The following is a 10,946-nucleotide window of genomic DNA, read 5'->3' on the forward strand; positions in this document are numbered from 1 at the left end:
AGGGTCCTGCAGGGCACACTCGGCTCTGCCTTGCAGTCCTGGGGTTTCGGCTCTCCAATAGCGGTACTTTGGTAACCCTGCCCACTCAGGCTCCAGGAAGTTTTCTTCTGACAGTATGCGAACAGATGTGTTTATGCAGCAGTTCTCCAACAGAAGCGCTCCAAGCACTGCATAAGAATATTAACTTCAGGAAGCAAAGTGATGACCAGCTGGCTTCTTTCAGCTGGCCAGGCCCAAGCAAGCCACAGATGAGAGAACACACCCCTTGCACATGGGTAGCAGGAAAGCAGCTGACTCAGGTAAAACGTAGCCAGGCAAGTATCTAAACTGGGATACGTTGTTGGTAAAGTAATTGACTATGTCCTGTTTCAACCCACCAGCCAAATGGTTGGTTTTCCTATTTCCTTCTATTAACTTACCTTTTATTTCTCACCTAATTTTTTGAAATGTAGAAGCGTATTACAAAAGCCAAAAATCCAATTGATCCATTTAAAAATCAATGAAAAGAACCAGGGTCTGGACTGAGAAAACTAGGGAGCAACTGGATGATAAAGTCTGAGCTATAGACACTGATTGCAGGCAGCCCCCAAATTAGCTCTGTGTTCACAGTAGCCAAGGGGAAAACTATTCCTTTTAAAACTCTTATCTAATAAAAGGAAACATGTGTTCATTAAGAGACAAAAACTCCCCTACCTCCAAAAGCTGACATGACCCCTGCACATCCTGTTCTTCCCGCGTGGTTTCCGTCACTGTGGAATGTCCTATTATCCCTGGGAACTGATACTGGCAGCGCGGGGGCATCAGGAGGCCCCTGTCTTGTTTCTGGACTTCACGTACACCTTTATGTAGGGACCATGTGATGACATTGTAATTTATAAAGTTATACTTCCAGAATAAAAATGAATTTATTGAACTTGCACTGTCAAACAACTTTTAAAAAATGGACATCTTTTTAAATAGCAATTAAATAAGAGAGTCCCAACATCTCATGGAAGGGGAGGGTCTATGTGTGTTAAATAAGGTAAAGTTCATCTGAAATCCTATGCTCCCATTTCTTTTCTTTTCTTTTTTTTCTGGCAGATGACAATGTTTATTTGTTTGTTTATGGTCATTTTTAAAACTTGAGGTTTGGTCATTTTTTTAAATATACATAACATAAAAATGACCATTTTAATCATTTTTAAGTGTGCAATTCAGTAGCATTGAGGGCATTCACCTTCCCTCCAATTTCTGCAGCCCCATCTCCACCCTAGCCCCTCCTGTAGAGAAAATCTACAGAGTATTCTTTTTCTTGGGACTTTATAACTATTTACCTCTTAAAAAGAGGTACATCTCAAGAGGTCATGTTTACCCAAAAAAAAAAAAAAATGCATGAAGGATTTTTAGAGAAGAGAGACAATGAGACAAAGAACTTTGAGTAGGCAGGCCTTTCTTATTACCCTCTTTTTTGGGGGGGGGGGTACAAGTCCCTAGCAGGAACCGAACCCGGGACTCTGGTCCGCAGGCCAACGCTCCAATCGCTGAACCAAACCGGCCAGGGCTCTATTACCTTCTTTACCCTCTGCTCTCTTGGGCGTGTAGTGGAGGAAGCATGAGATTCCGAGTTGCTGCTCTCCCGGGTGTTAAGTGCGCAGGCTTTCAACTGGCATTTTTCTGCCTTGACGTCTTCATCCATAAAACAGAGATAGTAATACTGATATCAGTGTTGTTGCATCATTTAAATGAGGTCATCTACATCAAGAGGGATTTTTAAATTACTGTGCCCAAGTTGGTTATTATTTATGTGAAATTCTGGTCCAAATTAATACTATTAGGCTACAGGGTCCTTGAGGATAGAGCCTGGGTCCTGGTCACTGCTATGCTGAACCCCAAAACTGAGCACATGGTTGGCACTGAGAAAATATTATTTCAATGTATGGGGGAACAAATTATCTCCATTTGCGAAAAGTGATTAATGTATCCAGGATGATAAGAAGTAAAACCACAAAGAAGAAGTAAATCAATTGAAAAAGAAAGCAAGCTTGTATAATTTGTTGCTCTCTGGGTCTAAGTGGGCAGAATTATCATTGGCACCTGAAAACCGGTGTTTAAGGAGTGGTCACTCACAAACTGGCACAACCTTCCTATAGGACAATTTGGCAAAGGGTATAAAAAAACCTTAAACAAAATTTGACACAAAATTCCAGTCAAGGAAGTTATGAGAAACATTCAAAGATGTGCATGGACATGTAACCAAAAGAATATTATATACAGAAAAACCAGAAATCACTTTCTTGCCCAACAATAGGGGAATGGCAAAATAAGTTGTGTATATCCAGACATTAGGACACAATGCAGCCAGACTTTAAAATTACTGTATAGAAGTATATTTATTAACCAGGAAAGATGTTTAGAATGAAAAAAAAAAAGATTGACAAGCAATAAACACAAAAAGAAAAAAATACAAAATGTTAACAAAGATGACCTCTGGGCTTATTCTTTCTTCTTTGTTTTGTTTTTTTTTAATTTTCTCATGTTTCTATAATAAGCATGAATTCTTTGTGTAATTTTAAGAAAATAGTTAACAACACAAAAAGAAAATACAGTGTCAAATATGCTTTAAAAATATTGGGAAATACATAAAAAGTTTTAGAAAACAAAGCCCCAGGTTTCTAGACCAGTGAGGCGACTTGAAGGGTGAGGTGGAGTCTACAAGATGCCAAACCAACTGGTCAGTTGACTAGCTTTTGTCTAAAGAATCATTTGGTTGAAGGAAATGCCAGTGATCTGTACTCTTGCTTCCCAAGCTGCACTGACCTCCAGTCAACCTCACTTAGCAACACATCAGCTTCACTTCCTTGTGCCCCGACTTGAGGTCTGGGCACCTGCATGAAGCAGTGAGGAAATGTCCATGCTCCAGGTCACTCAGCCAAGTCCCTGGAAGGAGACCATCGCCCATAGGAGAAGGTGAGCCAGGCAACTCCAGGGTAGCCACCCACACCCGTCCTCCTTGAACCATGAGAAAGGCATGGGGCCCAAGGCAGAGTGAGTGCTGGGAATAAATACACCTAACTAATTTCCTCTTGCTTGGTAAACCATTGATGACTCAACTTTTTTAACCTGGTTCCATGTAAAAAAAAAAAAAAAGAAAAAGTGCCCACGTAGTAAGAGCAGCCAAGAAGTATCAGTTCTGTTTTCTTGCAATTGCTACATTTTCCGGTTAAAAATTGCTTCATTATCTACAATGTTCACTCTGCTTCATCTCCCTAGCTTTCTTGCTTTACTGAGAGCCTGAGATCCCCATGTCTAGAGCAAGGATTTTCAACCTTTTTCATCTCATGGCACACATAAACTAATTATTACAATTCTACAACACACACAAAAATATATTTTTTGCTGATCTGACAAAAGTACAGTTTTGAATCATTCACACTGACTGCTATTGGGCTGTTGGTCATTTTTTTAACTGACATTCTAAGGGAAAAGAGGTCACTGTTCCCAACTGAATAGTCAGGTACTGCATGTTTGAAAAGTTCTTGCAGCACACTGGTTGAACATCACCGTTCTAGAGTGTATACACTTGTTCAAAACTCCTCACCACAACCATGAAAGTATTAGAAATTCCCTATAGCCTGTCCTTTCTCTGATAATGCCTTCTTGTTGCTGTATCTCAAACAACCTATGAGCTCGCGAAATGTGCCCAGACCTTCCCGGTCTGCAGAGGGTCAGGAATGCTTAGCAATTTCAGGAAAGACTCAGCATCAAGTTTCCCCAAGAACGAAGGTCTTTGGCACAAACATCACACTGGCCTACCATTACATTTTGCAAAGCTCTGAGGAAATACATTCTGTTCGTTCTATGCACCAATTGCTGTTCTGAGGACAAGTTCAAAGCCAAGGCTCACTCTCCTACACTCTCCAGGAGGACGGGAGAAAGGCAAGGAGGAACTACAGTACTTGTTGTTTTTGAATAAAAAATACTTCTTTTTAAGCAGGTGTGGGCTTAGAGCAGAGGTTTAATCATACAATATTGGAAATTCTACTACTTAGGTGGATGAATCTGTTGAAACTCTGTGAATTCCAACTGAGAAACAGCCCAAGACCAATAGGCTTAAGCAAAGGAGAATTATCTCAGGGAGATGAAAATTTCAAGGGTGAGTCTGGCTGGATACAAAATTCAGATCAAATAATCCCAGAAATCAGTCAATCTCTTTCTTGCTAACTATTGATCTAATTTTCTCTGTGTTGGCTTCATTTTTAGCACGCGCTCATGTTGAACTCCCAAAGAACCCAGGCTTCATCCAGTTAGGCTAAGAGAGAACGTCTGTATTTTTTAATAGCTCCACTTACGTCCCAGGACTGACTCGTCGTGGACTGACTTGAGTGGCTTGCTCTGCTTAAGCAAATCAGGTGACTTGAGAGATGAAATAAGCTGATAGACCATGCTTGACCCTCCCCCTGCTACTCCAAAGAAAAACTGAAGTGATGTCCCCAGAAGAAGGAAAGGATGGAAGTCAGACAAGAATAAGTATTCCCTCCACCGTGGGCTTGTGGTGGTCTTGGGTAGCAGACTGTGTTGAGTACAGACAAGGAGTGCTCAGGGGTCAGCAGTTTCAAGGATCGAACAGGTCAATTGCCCATAAGCTCAAAAAGCCATCAGGAGAGCAGGGAAACAGCTTTCAAAAGCAGTCTCCTTGGATTGTGGTCTAGAAGGGAGGATATAGGCTCTGGCCGGGCAGAGGTGAAGGCAGCAGACTCAAAGAGGTGGCCCTCTTGCCCCGGTCTAGGGGAGATACTGCTTGCAGCAAAGGTCTGTCACACAGCAAGGCTCACCTGGGTAGCCTGGCACCACACTGCTGGCCTGACCCTCCACCTTCAACCCTACCACACCACTCTCCAGAGGCTGGGGACAAGACCCAGTGGCCAAGCCCAAGGCACCTCCCTTCTCTCAGGCTATTCAAGGCCAAAAGAGGCCCCACTTGGGCCCTTGGGCTTCCTCCCAAGACCACATACAGAAGTGGAAAAGGAATCTACCAAAGAAAGTCAGGGTGCTGTGGGCAAAGGTGGTTGATCAGACAGACCTAAGGCAATAAACATGTTTAACTCTCTTAAGACTCATGACTCTTCAATTCATAATAGTTCTTCACTCTGTGCTAGATCTAGAAGCATGATCATTACCAATCACACCCAAAGGAAAACAAATCTCTAATCAATACTAAATTTTTCTTCATATACTCATTCATAATAAGATCAAAGAACAAGAACGGTGTTTATTTTATTTAATCATTGCTGGCATCACATCACTCTATCTCCCACTTCTTTCCATGTATCCCCCACCCCCACCCCAAAAAGGTCTTCACTACCCTGGTGCTTATGTAAATAAGCAAGAGTACTAAGAAAGATACCATAGGCTATCCGTTCAAAAACCCCTCAGATGCACACAGAGTCCTTTCAATATGGCAACGAGGAGAAACCCAGCTCTAAGCCAGGGTTGTGCACAGGACCTGAAACAGACACTTCCACTGTGGCACCCTCCTGACAACAATACCATCCTGGCACACGCCTCAGACCCGAGTCAGGAGGGAAACAGCAGAAAAGAAGTTGAGACTATGACAGAATCCTCACTAAATAGACACCATGAACTTCTATGTCTATTTCTTTATTTATTAAAAGAGAGAGATGCCCTGGCCAGTTTGGCTCAGTGGTTAGAGCGTCGGCCCACGGACCGATGAGTCATAGGTTTGATTCCAGCCAAGGGCACATACCTCAGTTGTGGTTTGTCCCCGGACCTGGCTGGGTTACGTGGGAGGCAACCAGTCGATGTGTCCCTCTCACATCGATGTTTCTCTCACTCTCACTCTCTCATCCTCCCTCCCTCTCTATCTGAAGATAAATAGAAAAATATCCTCAGGTGAGGATTTAAAGAAAAAAGAGAGAGCCCTGGCCAGTTTGGCTCAGTGGTTAGAGCGTCGGCCTACGGTCCGGAGAGACCCGGGTTCGGTTCCCGCTAAGGGCACGTACTTTGGTTGCAGTTTGTCCCCGGCCCTGGTTGGTCATGCGGGTGGCAGCCACTTGATGTGTCCCTTCACGTCGATGTTTCTCTCTCTCTCTCTCCCTTCCTCTCCCTCCCTCCCACTCTTTCTGTACAAAAAATGGAAAAATATCCTCTGGTGAGGATAAAAAGAAAAGAGAGAGAGAGAGAGAGAGAAAGATCTAGGCACTGTGTGCCAAAAAAATTTTTTCATGAATGCTTCACATGCACACGCGTATATGCAAGGAGGGGGAGACAGCCATCATTTGGAAATATGGCAAGTTTTGTGTACTGGTTTGTAGTAACGGCCAAGACATCATTCAGTGGAAAAGGTAAGTTGGTATGGTACTTGCTGTATAAACATAAGGAGTAATCACATTCATACTTGTATATGCTTAAAATATCTCGGAAGGGCATATGAGCAAAGGTGTATGAGTAAACAAATGAAAGTGGTCGCAGGGACTGGTGGTGGAGGGACTGGGAATGAAGGGGCCCTTTTCACCAATTTCTCTGGTGCAGTTCCTCCTGAAAGTGTTGTGAAAGCAAAGAAAAAATGTGAGATGCACTGGTCTATATTACACCATAGATCTACAAAAGAATGGAACATCCACATGTATTTGTTATCTATTCACAACTGTAAATGGAAAAAGAGAGAAGGGCATTTCACAGTTAAACCACTAGGAGAGTAAGCTGCGGTGCTGGGGGCTCTCAAAGACTTGAGCTTATGGTGGTCTTGGGTAGCAGAAAACACAACCTTTATCCACCCTCCCAGGAGCAAAGTCCTGAGCAAGTGGGATCTTTTAAAAGAAATCACTTGGAACCCTGGCCGGTTTGGCTCAGCTGTTAGAGCGGCAGCCCATGGACCAATGAGTCTCGGGTTCGATTCTGGCCAAGGGCATGTACCTTGGTTGTGGTTTGTCTCCAGCCCTGGTTGGGTCTTGTGGGAGACAACCAGTTGATGTGGCTCTATCACATCAATGTTTCTCTCTTTCTTTCTCTCTCTCTCCCTCTCCCTCTCTACCACTCTATCTGATGATAAATAGAAAAATATCCTCAGGGCGTGGGATTAAAAAAAAAAAAGAAATCACTGGGAAATACTGAATTGCTTGATTGATTGAGAGCTGGAATTTGCTTCAAGCATTTGTTTCTTTGGTTTTCTTGCTTATTTATTCCTTACGTAGTAGACGCACAAGCATCGGCAACACAATTTTCTAACCTTTGGAGAAACAATGAAACACGGGCAAAGGAAATTCTAAGAAGCCAAGAAGCACAAGAAGAAAGCACCCAAATGCTTTCGTCAACTTCTTGAAAATTTCTTCAGCACACACAGAAATGTGGAAGAGCAGGTTTGCTGAAGAGAGAGGAAATGTGAGGGCATGGCAAAGCTGACCAGAGACCAACGAAAGAAATAAAAACCTGCACGCCTCCCAAAGCGGGATTCAAAATTACTGTTCTCTTAACTAAACACCACTCTACAACTGCAAAATAAAGAGTTGCAAGTATATTGTTGACATTCTGAATATATCTATATTACATTTTAACAGTTAAAAAGGAAAGAATGATATCAGCTTTTTGAAAGAACATGGGGATCTTCCAACATTGCTTGAATAATTGTTTTAAAGGGTTTGCTCTTCTCTGTTAAAAATGTGAATTGAGCCCTGGCCAGTATGGCTCAGCGGTTGGGGCATCAGCCTGCGGTCCAGAGAAACCCGGGTTCGCTTCCTGCTAAGAGCACATACCTCAGTTACAGTTTGTCCCCAGCCCTGGTTGGGTTGTGCAGGAGGCAGCCACTGGATGTGTCCCTTTCACGTCAGTTTCTCTCTCTCTCTCTCCCTCCCACTCTATCTGAACAAAAAGTGGAGAAATGTCCTTGGGGAGGAATAAAAAAAAAAAGTGAATTGAGGAATAAAAGACACTTGGTGTGTGGGCTCTTGACAAACATCATCTGATTTCATCCTTGCAACCATTCAGTGAGGTAGGAATGAGGAAACAGGCTGCTAATGTTAAGTGCTTGCCTGGAGCCACTCAGCTGGAGCGGGGAGCGAGCTGTTCTGTGGGGAGTGGGTTGGGAAAGGAGCTAGGGGGGCGGGGGGCTCAAAATCTCCCAGTTGCTCCTAACCTCACTTCTATTGGGGCCAACCTAATTTCACACATGGCCTGAATTCCCTTGTGCTCAAGTTAATTTGTAAGATTGTCCTACATTTTCCTTTAAAGCGTGACTATTTGAAGGCTCTTCGTCACAAGGGCACGAACATCTTTTCTAAGTGGGGACTGTTTCTGCTAATTAAGGAAGACAGAACGCTGGAACGGGCAGGAGGGCAGTCCCTGACTCAGCTTGTCCTCTTCCTCTGTGAAAACGGACCCTGGAGATTCAAAAGAAGAGATGATAAAAGGCATGGCTAGAGCACCAAGCTTGAACTGGTTGGAAAATATCTGACCATGGTTTCTGTCTGACCCAGAAACGGCTTCTACAACTGAAATTTTTCAGACACTCATCATACATATCGCTGTTGCTTCTCTCTCCCAAAGTGCCTCTGGAGCCAAATATTCCAGAACACCTCCTCCCACTGGCACAGAGGACCAAGCTGTCTAATTTTAGGGTCTAACAGTTGGCATGCAATTAAAACTATATTTATTATGGGCTTCAGGGGAGAATAATTTATTTATGGGCAAATTAGGATTACTGCAATACAAACATGCTCCCACGGTCGGGATTTAGCTATGCTCAACCAGGGACAGTAAGAACTGTGCCATTTTTACAACACGAGGCGTATTGTTGCAAAACAAGCAAAGGATCAGACTCTTCTAGTCCACACCTTGACACCAGTCTCCCATGATGCTTCGGGGTTCCAGGCAAGGCTGTACAGTCCAGCATTGGAAATGATTTGAGATCCAAGGAGATTATAAACAAGAAAGTGTGTTCCCCTTCCTGAAAAGAAATTATATTAGTGCTGACATTCAGAAAAGCAGACTGAGAGTATTTCATTTCTGCTTTAAAAAGTTTGCTGACCAGAAATTTAGGCTGGGATAGATGAGTTTAATTATGCTGGTCTATTTTGTGTTACTGATCTGCTAACACAGAGTGGAGAAATGCATACTTTATTGTTTAAAGAATGAGAGAAAAGGAAAATAAATAAAATACCTTATGGTATGCAACCTTTGTTCTCCTGAGAACAAGGTTATCATAATACTCTTGTCAATTTAGGATCACCTTTTATTTTGTTTAAGAGTTTTCCAACCTAATCAGAATATGTTTCCACCTCTACCACAGCCACTTGACAAAAAGATATAAAACATATAAAAATAGACAAAAGTCTGTATGCCTCCCGAATAAAAAACCATATCACAATGTTCTATGTGGGGACAAAACATTTTGTTTTTGAACTTGTTTTTGTGTTCTGATATAGAAAGAAGTCTAAAACCTAGAGCTAGGATTTAGTTTCGCAGCTCCGTCATTTGATTTACTTTCCCCAGATTGAGGACCTTAAATTATTGCTAACCTGTGACTACATTCTCTGGCTTATGTTTCTACTTTTTTTCCTGTCCACTCTCTATTAGTCACTGGCCCAGGCACAGTTACACAGAGTTTCTAACTTGTACCTTTATGGTCAAACCCATTCAGCATAAAGGAAAACGAAGAGCTGATCATCACTCCTGAATACCCATCCTTACTGAGTACACAGACTCCCTCCCCTTGGGTCAGTCTTCATCATAGAACCTATTTTGTTTCCATGGAAACATTCATTGCTATATGAAATGGTCTTGCTCACGTACTTGTGTACTGGTTTATTACCTGTTTTTTCTTACTAGAACATGCTTTCCATGATTAGAAAACTTGTCTTTCTAATTTATTTATGTCCCCAGCACCTAGGAGAGAGCCTGGTACGTAACAGATTCAATGAAAGTTTGCTGAAGGAATGAATTCCCTAATGCTTTTGGGAGTATAAACAGTGGATCTCTACATGAATCTCTAAAAACAGTACTCAAGGATATTAGAATCTTCTGGACAGATGGAATTTCACAAGTCATTCAGAGTTAGCAAATTTCTGTTAAAGGACCAGATAGTGAATACATCAGACCTTGTGGGCCATGAACTCAAGTAGGCCGTTGAGGCACGAAAACACTACAGACACTATATGAATGAACACAGCTGTATTCCAACAAAACTTTATGTACAAAGACAGTCACTGGTGAGCTGAAGTATGCTGACCTCTTCTAGACCAAGTGTTCCCACAGAACTGTTTCCCACCCCACTCCCCTGCCCAGCCACTGCCTTAGTGACTCACACACTCCTGGTCTCACACAGACGCATTGGACAAGCTGAAGCAAAGTCGCACGCAGAACCCTCGCTGCGAGGCAGGGGGAGGAAGGAATAATTCTCTAGCCTCTGTGGACGGGAAGTCAAGCTAGAAAGGAAACAGAATGGGTTTTGAGTAAACCAGTTTATAGCATCTTCTATGCAAATCCTGAGGCCCAAAGCCCTTTCTCTTGATCTCCACATCAGTTTAGACTGCCCCAGAGGATAAGGGAGCTTTGGCCGGAGGATCTGAGGCATACCTATATTTTATACAGAAAAGCAGCATCTCCAAGGGCCCAGAGGATTGACACCTTGGGAATATTTTCAGCTTGTTAGTAAAGCCACACAAGTAGAAAAGTGAAGGACATAATTACCCAGGTAATTCAGGTCTCAGAACAACGTTGCCTGATCACTAAAGCAAGAAGGCACAAACAAAAAAACAAAAAATACCCCTCAAAATTCAAATAATTGCTGAAGTCATTGTTCGCACTTGTAGACACATCTTTAAACCCTGAAGTTCAATAGGGTGGAGTCGGAAATCGCTCCTTCTAAGTGCCACTCTTTGGCTTCTGCACACACCTTCCAGATCTGAACAGGAACGCCAGTGAGCTACTCACCCCTGCATGCAGAGGGTAAATGA

At 42.7% G+C, this 10,946-nt stretch overlaps 1 long non-coding RNA gene across 2 annotated transcripts; it reads right to left on the reverse strand.

The window, feature by feature from the left end:
- Positions 1–578: 578 nt before the first annotated feature.
- Positions 579–10,704, reverse strand: LOC118642368. 2 transcript variants are annotated; one of them, XR_004961695.1, is made up of 5 exons: positions 10,296–10,704; positions 8,826–8,938; positions 8,210–8,372; positions 1,550–1,665; positions 579–839 (listed from the first exon to the last, which is right to left on the reverse strand). It is a non-coding gene; the product is annotated as an uncharacterized LOC118642368 (long non-coding RNA). The 2 variants fall into 2 exon arrangements; XR_004961696.1 differs by lacking the exon at positions 8,210–8,372.
- Between the last annotated feature and the right edge of the window lie 242 nt (positions 10,705–10,946).

The sequence above is a fragment of the Molossus molossus genome, unplaced genomic scaffold (assembly GCF_014108415.1).
Source record: "Molossus molossus isolate mMolMol1 unplaced genomic scaffold, mMolMol1.p scaffold_m16_p_3, whole genome shotgun sequence".
In the NCBI taxonomy this organism is placed as follows: Eukaryota; Metazoa; Chordata; class Mammalia; order Chiroptera; family Molossidae; genus Molossus; species Molossus molossus.